This window comes from Chaetura pelagica, unplaced genomic scaffold (genome assembly GCF_000747805.2).
Source record: "Chaetura pelagica isolate M959 unplaced genomic scaffold, ChaPel_1.0 scaffold142, whole genome shotgun sequence".
Lineage (NCBI taxonomy): Eukaryota > Metazoa > Chordata > Aves > Apodiformes > Apodidae > Chaetura > Chaetura pelagica.
In genome coordinates this window covers 3,101,056-3,118,620 of record NW_009952973.1, presented here as the reverse complement: position 1 = coordinate 3,118,620, position 17,565 = coordinate 3,101,056, and positions in this window count along the sequence as shown.

Below are 17,565 nucleotides of genomic sequence, written 5' to 3'. Positions count from 1 at the left end.
TTATTGGGCTCACAGCTGGATTTGGGAACCAGACAAGAAGTTACTTGGGGCTGATATGTCAGTCTTTGACATGGTCTCACTTCTCAGGAAATCTCACATCCCCAACAGCAACAGAAGGAAGAAACAACAGTAACACTCTGGTGCCATATCTCTGACTTCTCATCAGATGGATGCCACCAGTCTGACCCAGGATGGGAGAAAACAGCTCACCCCATGGTCCACGCTGGAGCTAAACAGTCATGGGTTCTTCTGATCCTGGCCTATGCCTTCACTGCGAGATGATCTTGAGGAAAATGCAGGACTGGGACTAAAATAAAGAAGCATGAATGTAGCAGTGACTACATAGAATAATAAATAGTACTACCATGTTTATGTTCAGTAATAACTGAACATGGCAGCAGACACAGAATAGCCATTTTACTATTTGCCATAAATAATTACTATCCTTCTTACCAATAATGTTTACATTTTCTCTCCCTATCAGTAACATACCATATTTGAGTTCTCTTTATAACATTATGGTAGAGGAGCTTTCTCTTTTAAGCCTAATTTTCTTTTTTTTCTTCTTTTTTTCTTCTTTAAAAAAGTCAACACTTTCTTGAAATCTGATAGCTCTGCTATCCTAGTCTAGAGTAGCCAGGTTTGTTCCTTTGCCAATTAGTGATTTTCTGAAGCTGACAGACGTGCAAGAGGGTGATAGATCGAATTAATTCTAATTTGAACCCAGCTAATTTAAAATCTTCTGTCTGTGTTAAGTCTTCTAAAATAATCTAACTGAAAGTCTCTTTCTCTCAGTACTGCCTTTACAGCTTGGATTGTTGGGTACATGGAGCAGTGAGATCTCAGTACTTACTCCTTGTGGCAAACAGATGTAAAGAGTTTGGATGCTTTTTTGCCTGTGATTCCCTACATTAGCTGCCTGTCCTGTTTTACAACAGCTTCATGGGACTGTGGAGCTGCTCAGCTTGCCTTTGACTGGGCAATGGCTCCTCCTGAGCTGGCCAGCTAAGGTCCTGAGGGTTGTCACCTAGGGATGGGCAGTGGAGAGTAGGAGCTCTATCCATCTCCAAAGACAGTTCCATGTTTGATCCTGTTATTTTCTTGCTTTCCATGGCTTACAAGACTCACAATGTCATTTGAATCAGTCTAGCATAAATATGTTTTTGAAGCACTCATTTGTCTTGTTTCCACAGCCATAGAATCATAGAATCATCCTGGTTGGAAGGGACCTTGAAGATCATCAAGTCCAGCCATAACCTAATTTGCCTGTTCAGTGCTTAAATCATGTCACTAAGCCGTTCAAAGCTGCTTTCATTTCTCTCAATTCTTGTCTTTGCTATTTCATCATTAATTTACTTCCAGGCCTCCTTCCAGGCTATCCAAAGATACTCACATCAGAAAAATGTTAATTTTAAATAATGAAAGCCTAAGATTGTGTTTCAGTGGAAGTCTGGTATATTTCTTTAAATTGATAAAGGGGCATGGACTATATAAATTATTTTAATAAAAATCTCAATTTTTCACAGAAAAAAACATAATGTAACATGTTTGACAAATAAACGTAGGCAGGAAGGGAATGCTTTTTCATTTGACAACACTGGTTTGCCATTTCTATCATTTCCTTACACAATATGAAGTCATTGTCAATTATGCTAATCTTTTAAATACACAGTCTTAATGTTGATAATGCTGTAATCTTTAAGACGTTAAATTGTTTTTAAACTTTATCTTCCTCCAGGCTTGATAGGCAATGAATCCTTTTCCACACTTTCTTTACTTTTGGGCTTTCCCTTATAAAGTATGTGGTCTTAATATAATTTGACCTAGTTCTGCATCTATGTAATAAATGCAATTCTTCTGTAGCTGGCTCTCCTTATCCCTTTACTTCACTCTCATCTTATTCTCAGAGGAAAATGGAAAGTCTTCCCATGGCTTTTCAAAGCAAAACCAGACAATTTTTCCGGTTATTCCACATTCTGGTAGACTTTTTCATATAGTTTAGGCTATATTGAAATAAGGTTAGGAGACTGTCATTACAGATTACTGGAACAATGAAAAAGCAAAATGCCACAGAGAGCTAGTTACTAATTTTTAATTTCAAAAAATAATTTCTAATGTTTTTGAAAGTTTTGCCATCTGTTTTTGAGAAATTGGAAACTTGCGAACGTCTTTGTAAAGAAACATTTTTCAATTTCCTCAGAGGTTTTCTTTGGCCAGTGCCTCTTTCTGCTCAATTAGAGCCCCAGCACTGCCAGTCTGGTTATTTGCATTCTTATCTCCTCCAATGCCTGCAGAACTGGAGGCTGCAGCAAGTCCTGGGCACACACACACACACCCACCCCCTTGGAAGACCATGCCCATGCCTTTAGCCTTTCTGCAACAACAGTCACAGCTCTGTGCACGGAATTCACATTTCAATCATTTTACATTTGCCATTTTTAATCACTTCCTCCTAGCAGTTATAGGATGTAGCTGTTGGTAACTGATATTTCATTCAGTCTTCTCTTGAAATTGTTTTTTTGGCTTTATGATCTGAAACTGAAGAATGCAGTGACCTCTGTTAACAGTGGATGCCTTCAACACCACCTTGGGGAACTTAGTAGCTCCTAGGACAGCACTTTGAAACTGTGTAGCCTCATATGTTAAATTAGGCATCTTGCTGAACATTTATATAAAAAATACATGTGAACTAATATTATTTAATTTCTAAAGCTGCACCATTTAAAAGAGCATTTCTCCTAACAGAAGCATGTTCTTTACTACTTTGGAGAAAAGTACCAGTATGTGGCAGGTAGTAAACAGAAACATTTACCTTAGTAGCAAAACCTTTTTTCTATAAGCTGCATACATTTATTTTTCTCTTTTGTCATGTATTATATTTTATTTTAACTACTATTATTATTTTCTAACTTCTGGCAAGCTCTGCAGAGAATGTATTTAACTTCTGTTTTTGCTGCATAGTACTGCAGAGTTCATTATGAGTAGAATATGCAGCCAGTGTCTTTCCTGTGCAGCTCTGGGTACCAAATCAGCAGTGTCCTGTGAGGAAACAGATTGTTTCAGTAGAGTGAATAGAGAGTTTCAAGTGAAAATCACTCGGGATTAATTTCCACTCTGAGTTTTTCATCATCTCTCTTGCTCAATATCTTGAATTTTTTCTTCCCTATCTGTAATGAGATATTTCATTATTTACTTCCCAAAACCTGAAAAATGAAAGAAAAGTCCCCTTCACATTGGATCAAGTGGATATACATATTGAGCAATTGGATTATAAAGCAGATTAGAAGAGGCCATTATCATATGATGTGTCAGTACTGTTTAATGAGTCATTTTAAAAAAATGTTTGCTTCGTTTTCTTTGGTTGCTACTGCTGACTGGTGACTTCAAGGGTTAGAAAATGCTGAAAACAGAAAGTTCATGGGCAGTCCTACACCCTACTGTATAATTTGAATTGATTGTTCCTTTGTGCCATTGGATGCTGCAGAAGATGACTGTTTTCAGTTTTTTACAGAGTATTTTTTCTCCATGGTGGTTGTTTTTTTTCTCCTTGCATGCAGTACTGCAGGTAGGCAGGGAGTCCCGTGCAACTTCCAAGCTAACAGTGCTGGGATCTTTTTCACAAGTAACAGATCTTCCGAACACTAGGCAGAGGAGTCAGAAATTCAGTGGGAGCTATGCCCATTAACCCCAAGCCAGACCATCCTCATACTGCTTAAAGTGTCAGTGCACTTCAGCGAGTGTTTAGGACAAGGCAGCTCTCTCCCCTCTCACAGCTGTCATGCTCTGGCTCTCTCTTACTCAGAACATGTGGGGGACTGGAAGGTTTCAGACCATTTTCCTAGTCTGGTTCAATACACAGTAACTACGTAGGACTGGGGGACCTCAGGTACAAAGTGAAAATGCTCTGCTCTTAAATCAGGATGAATTGTAAGGTGTCAAGTCAGTCCTTAAAGAATTGTACATGGGAGAATGTGTGCTATGGAGTAACGGGTCTCCCATGGAAATAAAAAGACAGAGGTTTCTGATCCATACTGTACCTGGTGCTTCTTGCTTGTACCTTTTTATGAAAATAAGACAACACCCAGATTTCTGAAAAATGACAGCTTTAGAAAAACTGATGACTGAAGTGGTGAAAGCATTAGCTTTCTCATTAAAAGCTAGTTACTGGTTACACTTGACTGACCTATATACGTCTTAAACAAGAAAAAGGTATTTCTAGAGTGCCTGGGGAAATTAATCATGGGTAAATTTTCTTTAGATTTCAAAATTATGTTAATCATTTCATGCCTTCAAGTTTCATAATGTGGTTCGAGTTAGGGCTGAGCTAGGCAGCTATTAGTTAGGCTGCTGGGCTCATGCAATGCTGTGGGCTCATTGTGTGAATGAGAGAATGAGCCGTAGCACAGTGGTATATTAGTGAGCTGGCTAGCTAACCTGTTTGGTACCAATGGAAGGTGAATAAGCCCCAAAGAAGATTTGAAATACCGAAGAAGCCTGTTCCACTCAGCAGAGCCTCAGCACTGAGGAAGAGTGGGTCTCTATGTGCATCGTGTCCCGCTGCTGCTGCTGCTGCCCACAAAACTCCCTGCTGCCCTCCAGACGGCGACTGCAGGAGTCACGGGTGGATGCAGGGCTTGTGTGCTCACCACAGCCTGAGGCCTTTGACACCCTCACTTCTGTCTGTGCCCCTGCTCCTGCCAGGAGTGCATACTGATCTCTTTCCCAGGGAGCAGACCTGGCGCCAGGCAGGGGAAAGCAAGGAGACGGGGCACAGCGCTGGGGGGGCAGCGGAAAGGTGGGACTTTGGGAGAGGATAGCACCTGCAAGAGGTAGGCAAAAGGACATTTTACCACTCCACATATGAAAACTGAATTTCACCTGTATTGTTGGAGAAACTTTGGGTCAGCTCTGGCTGTGCGCTTAACAGTCTATGGTAGGGGATTGTGTGTATCTGCCTCAAATGCTGAAATAGTAATTTTTGCAGTGTGATATTTTTTAACAACCCTCAGTGTCTTGGAACAGGTGGCAACTTTAAAGACCAGCCTTTAGCCTGGTCAAACAAAAGTCATAGTTCAGAATTATCGAACATCCATAATTCAGAAGACCAGACATCCAAATGAATAAGTCTCATCATGCTTCAAATGCTTTAAAACTGACATCTGACTCCTAGAAGTAGACCTCTCAGGCTTGAGTGGATGCATGCTGTCCTGGTTTGAGCCAGGATGAAGCCAATTTTCCTTTTTTACTGATTTTTTTTTCCTTCAGTAAGCTTTCTTGTAACTAGCAACAGTGTGTTCTGCTAGGCTGATAAGACAGTGGAATGTTTTTCTGACTACTGAGGCTTCAAGACTGCACCTGCACTCTGTCGGCTCAGACACTATGGGGAGATCTGTGACCGAGAGGCTTTTGCCCATACCTGAATCTATCTGTATATAATTGTATATATTTTCTTGTATGATTCATTAGTGTTTTAATTAAAGCTGTGTAGTTTAGTTTTCAATCCAGCCAAGTCTCTCTCTTTTTCTCTCTCTCCTTCCCTACCTGGGTGGGAGGGAGAGGGGATCAAGAGCATTGTTGTCAGACCTGAGTCAAACTGTGACAACAATTTATTATTTTTTTTTAAGAGACTGAGCAGTTTATTTGACATTGCTGCAGAACACAGTACAATTGGATGAATTTGGATGATGTTGGCCAAAGCATAGCCTGCGGAAGGATCATTAAGCATCAGAGCAGCCAAGGAAGGATTCCCTCACCATCAATGCGGGTGAAGTCCTTTCTCATGAGGCGCAGTTCTTTCATAGAGTAGGGCTGGACGAGGTCATCGTCATCATCTAATTGAGGAGGGCCTGCTGTTCTTTTTTTCCCGGAGCTGCTGCTGGGAAAGAGCAGAGAGTTATGGGGGTCAGGAGATCTCGAGCCTAAGGGTCGACGGTGATGGACGAACAGAGTCCTCCCTGGACGCTGGCCATGGACGGAAGAGAAGGGAAGAAGAAGAAGGAAGGAAGTTGTCTTCTGTGATCTCTGACCTTCCTCTGAGCTTACGTAGATATATAGAATGGAATATCTTTGGCCAATTTTGCTGTCCGTCTAACTCAGCCTCCTACGGGGGGGTCACAGATCTCCCCATAGTGTCTGAGCCGGCAGAGTGCAGGTGCGACCTTGAAGCCTCAGTAGTTAGAAAAACATTCCACTGTCTTATCAGCCTAGCAGAACACACTGTTGCTAGTTACAAGAAAGCTTACTGAAGGAAAAAAAAATCAGTAAAAAAGGAAAATTGGCTTCATCCTGGCTCAAACACATGCACATCCTAATCCTGCACACAAAAGTCCTACTGGAGGATCCAGAGAAAAAGGGATTATGAAAAATAGCAGCACATCATTGGTAGTACATAGCATCAACCTGGCTGGCACCTATTGTATGGGCACTGCTCTTCCTGCTCCTGGGAGTGCAGAAGACAAGTTTTGTTTTCAGTCATGTGTTGATGCCAGCCCAGCACCTTTCAAAAGCACCATGTTCCTAGTGACAGTAGTAATTGCCAAGAGCAAAGATGTGGAAGTAGCAGTATTTTCCCATTAGATTCTCGTGTCTCACATAATGAGATGCTTGATGCCTGCCTTTCACTGATAGCTGGCCTGCCGCTCACTTTTATAAGAAATGATTTGCTGATGAAAAACCAAGCAGCAAAATTTTGAATGTATTACTATGTAATTTCATGTGAAAAGCAATTAAAACAGCCTGTATCCTTGGATAAGAACTAAATATTGATTTTCTAGTAGCTGTTTATCTTCACCCAAATAATAATTTATTGATGGAGGCAGTTCAGTCTCTGGTTTAAATAGGATTTGCTGAAGTTTATGTAAACTGTACATAATTTGTATGCCTACCTGTAAAACCTCTATGTATTAGAGTAGCTGCATTGTTGCTATCTATCATAGTAGATCTTCAAATAATTAGCAGTGAACAGAAATATGGTAAACATGACAGGGAGAGGAACTAAGAGAATGCAGTTGAAAATATGATACTCACAGTGTCATTATATATGTATATATGTTATGCTAGTGATATAATGACAATCTAAAGACTGAGTACACTCTCTGGGTGTCACAAGAAAGGATGGACTGACTCATTTGCCACCAAATAATTTCCGTTTCATGTTTTCTAGAGCTGCTAGCACGAATATGCAAGATATAAATCTACACCCTCTATCCAATGTGTATTAGGGTAGTATCTCAATAAGTGGAAGACTTGGGCTGACAGAACCCAAGCACCAGCTTCTGAGCTGTGCCAAAGGTGAGAAGGTGTTCTGACCAGGTTATGAAAGCCAACCCCAAACTCTGCAGGAGTCTGGGGGAGTCACTGTGGAGGAGTGAGCCCTAGTCAGCCCTTGCCCCTTGCAATTTTACCGTCCTTGGCCCCTGGGTACAGAGCAGTGGCTTTATGTAAACCAGCCTCTCCCTGTTTCTCTCACAGTGCAGCTTTAGTTAAGCAAGTGGTCAGTAGACTTATCAATAGGGACAAGGTGATGGTATTTCAGGCTTTGTGGGGAAGCTCCTGGGCTTTGTTTGTTGAGGGAGGCAGCAAACAAAACTTAAAATTTTTCAGATGTAAAGAAACTAAAGGAGTATTTGTGCTTCATGCTACACTTATTTAAGCCTTGAAACCCTTGGTCAGATGGTATTAAGTGTCTGAATAGATGTAAAAGCATGGTAGGTTGCTTGGACAAGCTTGTGGAATTGAAATTTAACAGCTTTTTAGCATTCAAGTATTCATTTAATATAGAGATATTACCTACATCCAGTGAGTGTAGCTCTCCAGAAGACAGAAAGTATTAGGGGTAGTTTTCATTACATGCTTGCTCTGTTGCTATTCTTCCCTTTTCTCACCAATTATTCACCCCTTCTGGCCTTTTGGATTTAAATGGACTTTTGATCTAACCTTGTCCAGCCATTCTGATTCTCTAAAAAAATTAACTCTTGCACTTTGTAGGTAATTTGCCATGTGCCCTTCTATACAAAGGGTGCAAGACAACAGATGAAGTAAGTTTGCCTTGTTACCTGACTTTAATCTCACTTTATGAATACAAGTAAGTTATGCAGAGTCCGTGTTCAGCACAGAGTTAAAGCTTCTGAATCAGCTGCAAGAAAAACTGAATACATTGGTGTACGGAGCACCAAAAAGTAAAGAATACTGAAGCAGAGAATCTAGGTTCATCTTAATCTAAAAATAATTAAATAAATCTCATTTTCCCCATCTTAACTGCTTCAAACTGAAATTGCAGATTTCTGTCTACCAGATTTTAAGAGGCAGGATTCACCATTATTTTACTTCTTACAACATGTAAATTTATTTCCTTCCACTGCAAGGAAGAAAATGATGAAAGGAAAGCAAATGTTCTTGTTAGCAGTTGCTCTTAAAGAAAAATCCTAAAATGTTCATTATTAATTAAAACCATCAAGAAAGCTCTTTGCCTCTTTTAGCTTTTACCTTTTTTTCCTTTTAACATTTTCAAATGTGAAATACATGTTTCTCATGAGAACAGCCAAGAGGTTTTAGTTTTTCTTAACCATTTTATTACTCTTGTCAGTCACCAGCTCAGTTAGCTCACTCATCCACTGCATTAGAAGTACTTCAAGGCTGCCAGTGCTTGAAGACCACAAAAATTATGTCTGCATATATAATGTCCTAAATTGTTACCAAAACCCATCAAAAAAATGTTGTGAAATTTTATCACTAGCTCCCAGAATAGTCCTTTTCTTTTACAGTAACTTCTGGGGTGGATGCCTTTCCAGCTTGCTTATAAATCTATCTGGAGATTGGCTTAAAATGGATGTCCACCCACTAGTGTAATGTCTCAATCAGAGAACCAGTAAGTATTAGCCTTCAGGGCTGATGGCTATACTACATAAAGAAGTAAAAAAGTTAACCAGGAAATGTACACATGTGGAAATATCACCTTCACTATTAATGTGAATCCAGATGGAGCACTGTGGTTCATATGTGTTATGTCCAACTGGAAGATGAATGACTGTAGTTATGAAATCCATATTTTTTATGCCTGAAGGACCCCATCCTGGGAAAGATGCTGCATATTTTCTTCTCCTTTCTGTCACATTTAAACACAAAGTAAATTTGTCTTATTTTTACAAGAATGTGTGCCACAAAACATACTTGTTAGGCAAACTTCTGCTCCTCTGCACTGTTAAAGAAATGGAATAATTTCAGTAGCAATAAAGGAGAGCAACATCTTGCCCAAGAAGGTGCGTGAGCACAAACATTCGCAAAACAAGGCTGTAGCTTTTCAGAAAAATGGTTATAAAAAAAGGGATAATTTTATTTCAGCAAATGTTTTGATCGTATCTGTACATGGCATAAGGAAAGAAATCCAAACAATATATTCTGCTCCTGAATCACTAGGGCAAATGAATAGCATTAAATTACAAAGAGAAAGATTCACACCTAGAGATGTTTTTTCATGCTTTTTGTTTGCATTTTCCTCTGGTAAACACCTATTGATGTTTTACTACTGTTGACTCACTGTCTATATGCTTTACTGAGGAAGTATCTCAGTATCTCTATCCCACTTGAGCCTGTACTTCTTGTAGTGTCCACAGGATCTGTACCTGGCTGCTTACTTTCTCCCATTTCCAACGAAAAAGAGCCCCAGGTCACAGAAAACAAGCAGCACTTAAACAAATGTCACAAACCGATGGCATCCGGTTCATGACAACATCTTTGGTCTTGTTCTTTCTTTCAGAAAAAAGGAAAAAACAAAACAAAACAAAAGCACAAAAAAACCCACCCCAAAACCAACAACAACAAAAACAACCCACAAACTTTACCAGAGTTTTACTATTTTGTCCCTGCTTCTATGGGAACAGGAACAGATGAAGGAGCAATTGCCAGCTGTCAGCTGGGTTGCTGCAACTCTGGCCTAGGCAACTGCCTGCTGCTGAGGATCTTTAGGCTCCATTAGGACTGTTCAGTGGAGTGCTAAAGTGCTAAATTTGAATGGTTTCATCTTGCAGTGAAGAAAAACACGGGAAAATATCAGGTTTAAATGACAGTGAAAATATTTTGTCCCTGGGATTTCTTAAAATCTTGTGATTATCAGGACAAGCTCTGAGAAAGCATACTTTTTTACTAAGAGGAAGAACACAAATACAAGTGAAACCTTCCTGCTCAGGTGATTTAATACCATTGAACTTATTTTCAATTTCCATAATACTCACAAAGTTTGCAGACCACTGGATACCACTATTAACATAGGTGTGTCTACTCAAACACTCAGCTGAGGGAAGAGGTCACTCAGAAGATGCAGGGTTAATAGGCCTGGGCAAAAGCTCTCTTTTTATTACCCTCACCTGACCATATCTCCAGTCCCTGACTGTCTCTACTACCATATCACAAAGCTGTTATTTATAAAATTTAACCTTCTGGCCCCAAGCCCTCTATTTCTCCTTTATCTCCATACTTTGTACCTTTAAGTTCCCTTGCAGAAAATCCCTTGTCTTCTTGTGATCCCAGTCCCAGGCATCTCCATTCCTCCTAAACTTGACCTTCCACCCCGGAGCCCCCAAGCACGAGTTACTCACCAGCCTTTTCTCCCATGTGCCCATTGCTGCTGGCGCCTGGTATGACCACAGTTCCCCTTTGTTCTCCCTCCTCCTTCAGGAGGGATTTCAGATATGAGGACACAGGTTGTGTTTACCAATAATCCATCCAAATAAAGCTACAGCAAGAGAAAAGTAGGGCATATGAAAAAGTTTATCACAGCACTAAAATAGGCTTAAAGAGCAAGATTGGTTTTCTTTTTATTGCCTTTAGATGAAATTGAGTGTGTGAAGGAGAGAGATCTTCAGGCTGGTGCCACAATGTGATATAAATGGGCTTAGTATTTCAACATGCAGTGGAGCTATACTGACCTAATTTATGGGAGCTGAGAAGCTGGTCAGCAGCTTATAGTACCTACTATTCTGGTCTTTTGTGCTCTGCTTCAGAAAATGCTGAACAGAAGAGTTTAACTACATTTTGTGCCAGGATAAAAGTGCATAATATAATTTTCTGCACGAGAAACACTTCTTCTTCTTTCCCAATACTTCATTCCAACATTTCCAGGTACATTTGCCAATGCCTGACTTCCTTCTCTCCTTTTTCTTAAAGCATCCCACCCAAATCTCTCAGGAAAAAAAAAAAAAAAAAAAAAAAGTAGACAAATCTCTATCTTAGGCAACTAATACATTTTTTATTAAACGTAACACAATAAATGAGGGTAAAATAAGATAGTAAGGCAGCTGGCTTGTCTCTAGGTCTGTCCATGTAACAGAATATTTTGGTCTGGTATAATTCTACAGAGTTCAATAGAGCTCTTCAGCATCGATTTACAAACCAATCATGACCTCAAGTGGCATGCTGTTCATCTAAATAAAATACCTGCCAAAGTACATTAGTATTGAAGTACTCCTGAGTTGCTAGGTGCTACAGTGTGCAGATCTAGCAGGGTCTGCATTAAGTGTTTCTAAGATTATAAGCAATGGGAACACATCTGTGTCTTAATAGCCTACACCTCCCTCTTACCAGGCCTGCAGTCACATAAAAATATAGCAGGATGACTATCCAGGACCATTTTTTTTTTAAAATGACCTGTTGTAAAAATCAATTAAGCTGTGTGTGTTAATAAAGAAAATGAAAAGCCAATGAATTGTCAAACTCTAATAGCCACTTCTTCCTGTGTAGGTTTTGTCCTTCTTTAAGGTTGGATGATGAAGCTAGGCCGTTTGTGTTCAGGGTTGGCTTTTGGCTCTTTCCTCCTGAAAGATGTTTAGTGAGAAACTGAAACCTGCAGCAGGCAAATGCTCTCAGCAGCCTCTGAGAAGGTCAGACTCTAAATGTGGCTGTATATGACTTTCAGAAAATATAAAAATTGATTCATACACCCCTATTTCAAATACTGCCTCATTTGTTTTTTTTAACTGCAAAAGTAATTTCATGGTGTTTTAAAGAAATCGATTTCCCATTTTGCATACATGTTATTGGACAGGATTTTTTGGAAATTAAATTCAGCTGCATCCTCCTAGTGGAGGATGTGGAAGGAAGGATGGGAGCTCTCTTGCCTACAGACTCAAGCCACCCAAGACTTACAGACAACCAGGAGGGAAGTACCCAGAAATGATCAGTAAAGTGACTCAGGAGATGAGGCAGAGGTAAAAAAGCCTGGCCACATGAAGGATGTCCCTGCCTGCCATGCTTTTCAGGAGGATTATTGTGCTGAGTTTCTTCTCACATGCTACAGACAAATACACAGTATCTAAACCAGTGGGGATACAGGCAGTAATATCCACTTTTTCAAAATAGCACTGCTGAATAGCACTCTTCCTTGACATCCTAAGGTGTAGGCACCACTGTGAGGAAGGAAGTGTGGCAAACTATGCAAACTGCATGCTTTCCAATGGCATTGCTAGATAGTAGCCTTAGGGAGCCCTGCTGATGGTCTGAGCTCTTGAGGGTCTGGTCATTCAGATTTCTTGCATCATCATGGAAGAACCAGAACTTTACCAAGGACAATCAAGTGTGTGTCTGCAAGCTTTCCATCCTGACAGTGTTCCAACCTGTGCCTGAGAGCTTATATGCTTACTTGAGGCTGCAAAGCAGCCAGGTAAATTGAAGACCCACTACTTAGCAATCTCCAATCAGAGTGGTGGAATAGTTCCCATGAAATTTCTGTCATATGCTGCTGATCCTTCCATGCAACTAAAGCAGAACAGGCAATGTTAGCAGAGCTAAATATATGCATATATAAAGGTTTGAAATTGCATGTAGGGAGATTTTCAAAAGAATAAAAGGGATTTTGAATTATAAATTTGAAGTTAGCTTTCATTGAAGTTTGCCTTCCTTTGTCTTTTAGCTCTTTCTGGTAACAGAAGCTGGTAGCCATCCATCAAAGTTCAGGAGTAAGCAGATCAGCTTGCAGGCATTCAGATATAGACACTAACACCAAGAATCACACAACCACTGGTACAATGATTAGGAATGCAGTTCGGTCTATTTGCTTTGGAAAAGGCAGTTCTAATAATTTATCTCTTTAATCTTTTGCCTCAGCAATTGCAATACTGTATAGGTGGGATTTTAGTAGAAAAAACATGAATTAAATTTCTAACCTGAAATTATCAACATAAGAAAAGAACAAAAAAAAATGAGTGCTCTGACCCTCCTTCTTTTACCTGTTTTTCTTTGTTGAGTCAGCAGTTCACTTACTTTTAAGCAGGAAGCCCTGCTGTGATAGACTTGTAGTTTTGTTTACACTGTTGGCTTTTCCCTGCTGTTTAAATGTCAGTTGTCTTGGATTTGCAAAGACAGAAAGTTGTAAAACAGTCCATGAAGGACTGTCAATGGTAGATCCCAAGACAAATCTCTTTTATAGCAAACTGGGTGAGAAGATGGGCAATAAAAAGCTAAAGGAGGGTATTTGAAGGACACTTTAGTGCTGCCAGCATCACAGACCAAGGCCTCTGTATTTATTTCCATGTGGACCTACCCCTTTCAGCAGCTGAGCCCACCTGATGACTACCCATGTGCACTAGAAGGAACAAGCAACTTTCTGTGTAACAGGACAAAATAGGTAGGCAAAATACTTTATTGAGCCAAAATTCAGTATCTTTTTAGTCACATGAGAGTCAAGAGACATGAGTGGTGCAGACTGCTTTATGCTGCCCCTGCAGCTCTTTCTATTGCTTTATTGGTGCTGAATAACTGGGTTTTGCTTAGTGATTTGAAGAAGCTGTTGAAGTTGCAGGTGTGGAAGTTTTATATAGAGATCAAGATGTAAGCATTATGCAGCCAAAGACTGTATTCTCCTTTATAGTACCAAGCTATACATATGGCAAGTTTCCACAGTATATCCCATATGTATAATCAACTGGAGAGATAGAAAATTTCTGGCATCACCTGTATTATGTCTCAGAGAAGTAGTAAACTAAGCAATAAAAATGAAGGATTGGATTTTATTTTTCTTTTAATGGATTATAACAGCTATAGTCTAGTATAGAAAACTCAGAGAAACCAGAAATTAACAGTATCTTACATATGCAACAGTTGCATATGAGATTATGAAGTGTTCTGAGAGTTGGTCCAGAATAGCTAAATAATAAGCACAAAGTAAAGTTAGAGGAAGTTACTGCCTGATTTTACAGCCCAAGCTAGAAGAAGAGATTATGAGAGACACTAGACAGTAGTTTATCAAGAATAAGCTGACACACCATTGGGGATTCCAGCGAACTTAAAGAGTTAGAAAGGCAGCTTCTTCAGATGTTTAAAATCAGCATTCACAGCATAGGCACAACTGCTAAAAGGGAAAGGATGATTAATGAGACTGATAAACTTGCAAGCTTCCTTTTGGGGTGTATTTCAAGCTGAGGCTTGTGAGTAGCAATTATAGAAGGCATCATTTTTAATTTCAATTTATGTCCTGGTAATCAATTATACACAGAGTTGGATAGCAGCCCATTTGCTTCCCCACTGGAAGAAAGCAAGCAAATAAAAATGAGGATCCTGAATGTAATAAATTCCTTTTTCCCCCCCTTTTTTACCTTTGATTCCAGTTGGCTGAGCTAACCATAGATTTTCAACTTTGAAGGATGCAAACTCGCTGTACACAGTGAGGCTGCCTTTGTTACCGTCTAACACTCTCTTCATTTCTAGTTCTGCTTGTCATTGCAATTATTCCTCTGGCTTAAGATGAGTCATGTAGGAGACCATAAACCGTGTATCCCTGTTGCTAAAGTTTGATCAGTTGCCAACACAAGCAGGAATTAATGTTGCCAGGCTGGAGTTTCTTGACCTCTGTATATTATACTGATGAGTACAAGTTCTGTTGTTTTTTGTGTTGCCATATTCCTCTACTCAAGTAACACAAGTAACCATTACCTCTAAGCTTACACAGTACTTAGGTTTCTAAGTCCTTTAAGACTGAAACCTCACTTTGTATACACAGGCTTTGTGTGACCTGGTCTTGTGTGAGGTTTCCCTCTTGGGAGACTGGAGCCTGATCATCTTTAATGTCTCTTCCAACATCAACCGTTCTACGATTCTATGATTTTAGATACACATACTCACATGGATATATGCACAGTTCATACCTGTTACAATAGCTGAGAAAAGCTAATAAACATTAACAACAATAGCAAATCAGGCTGGCCTGATTATATAGATAACAGTTATAGATAACAGGACAGAAACAGTTTGAGTTTTTGTATTTTTGCTTACAGAAAATTACAGTCATAGTCTGTGCTGTTTAAAGCATCCGCTACTAAGTTAGGTTGGGGTTTGAATACAGGAAAATCCTTGCTGCCTACATCTTGGCTCATCCTCTGTTGTAGGAAGCTGGAGAATCTCCTTCACACAGGGAAATTGAGACAGAGAGACTACAACTCAATAAAACTGGGTAGTGCATTGTTCTTCTGGCCCTGTGGTGAAATAACATATACCAGCAGAAGCTCTCCAACAAATTTTGTGGTATTTAGCCTCAGGTCTCCTCTGCACCTTGTGTGGTGTCCCTCTACCCCTCAGACATATCTTCAGAAGCTTTGGAGTCAAGGCAAAGCCAAATTGCAGCATGCTAGAGAACTGTTTTCACAGTGTGAATGCATGGGGATGTGCTGCACACCCTGGGAGATAGCACTGAGGGCATGTTTGAGATCCTGTCACTATCCATGCTAGGACAGTGCTGCAGGACTGAGAGAACCATTATCAGTCTTGGCCACACCATCTACTGGGAGAGAGTCTGTTGTGTGCATGCATAAGCTCTGTCAGGGAGAGTGCTAGCTGGCAGAGTCCAAAACAGTGCCAAGGAGCATGCTAATCCAGCAGTGTGGACTATGAGCAACATACTGCTCAGCTTCACTTTCTATTCTTGTTTTATTTAGCAAAATCGTTGTAACTGGGAGGAACTCCCAGCCTGTTTCTACAGATAGTGTGGAAGCCTTGAGCTTCAGCTGAAGTACCCTGTACTGGTACATGGGGTTGTTCTTCAGATGCAAGACTCTATACTTGCCCTTGTTGAATTTCATCAAGTTTCTCCCCACCCAACTCTCCAGCCTGTCCAGGTCTCACTGAATGGCAGCACAGCCTTCTGGTGTGTCAGCCACTCCTCCCAGTTTAGTGTCATCAGCAGTTTTCCTCACAGCAGCATAAACAGAGATTCAAAGCACTGAAAAACTGATTCACATTTCCCCAAGCCCATCTGCTGGAAGCAATCCTCACAATCCCTGGGGTCTTCACCTCAAGAAACTTCAGGCTTGGTTTGGTTCAGTTTGGAATGGCTGAGTAACTGCAGCTGTGCTGTGCTGCCCTAGGATGGGCTTGTCCTGAGCCAGCATGCAACCAGCTCTTTTACCAGCTTGGTTACCTGAACTAAATTAAAAAGTCACAGTGATGCCAACAAACATTGAAGCCTGATTGGGTAAGAACAGCTTTAATTTTGGAAGACCCAAGTAAATAGAAGAATTGCAGTACACCTTTATTTTTCTGTGTAACATTGAAGGGATAGGAATAGTTTGGCCCCAGGAATGTGTAAGCTCAGATTCTATTGTTGAAAATATCCTGTATAGCAGGGTTGGTAGATCATGAGAGTTGTGAAGTATACAAATAAAAGTGTGCTTCATATAAACTCCAGCTGTGCAAATTCAGCTCCAGGTCCAAGAGGCAAATCACAGCCTGTTTTTCTTATGAAGTAACAGAAAAAGGAAAAATTAAAAACAAACAACAACAAAAACCAACAAAAAACCCCAAACCTCAACTGCCTAAATTATACCTCCATCATCAGATATTTAATTCCACAGTCTAAGTGATACAGCTTGAAGCTCTCTCTTTCCAGAGGAGTTCAGTAAAGTCTGAGAGGGGTAAGATTTCAATGCAAGCGCCTTTTTTTTTCATATATCCCATCTGAAATAAGTTTATGAAGAGTATGTATGCATTTTTCATTCCATGTACTAGCTAGAATTAATAACACACCCCTTGCTTCTGATACATTGTCAGTATGGCTCTGTTTACCTATATTGCATTTAGACGAAATAATGTAGAGACACAGATTTACTTGCTTGAGAACATGATGTGAATTTTAAGGCTCAAATGATCACGGGAATTTCTTCTTAGAGTTCCTCAGTTTCCCCAGGCAACACTGTCCTTTGGGCATACAATTGATCTGTGTCTTCATTTGCCCTGTTTTCATTTTAACACATTTCTCTCACCACTCAGACTAAGGCAAGAAGGAAAGTCTATAAATCAATTACATCCTCACTAGCCTCATTTTTGCTTTCTCCTTTTGCTTCTTGAAGCAGCCACCCATCCTCTGACTTTCTTACTTAACTAGTTTTGCCAGCTGCAATTTCCTCACTACCCTTATATTAATTTAGTTTTTCAAAAAAATAACATCCAATTTAATAATTTTTAATGAAGATATGAAAATCACTATCAATTGTATAAACTAGCAATTTTAGTGCAGCATTAAAAACATGGCTCTTCAGCAACACTAACCTTGCATAGATTTATATACACCTCCTAATTTCTTTCCCT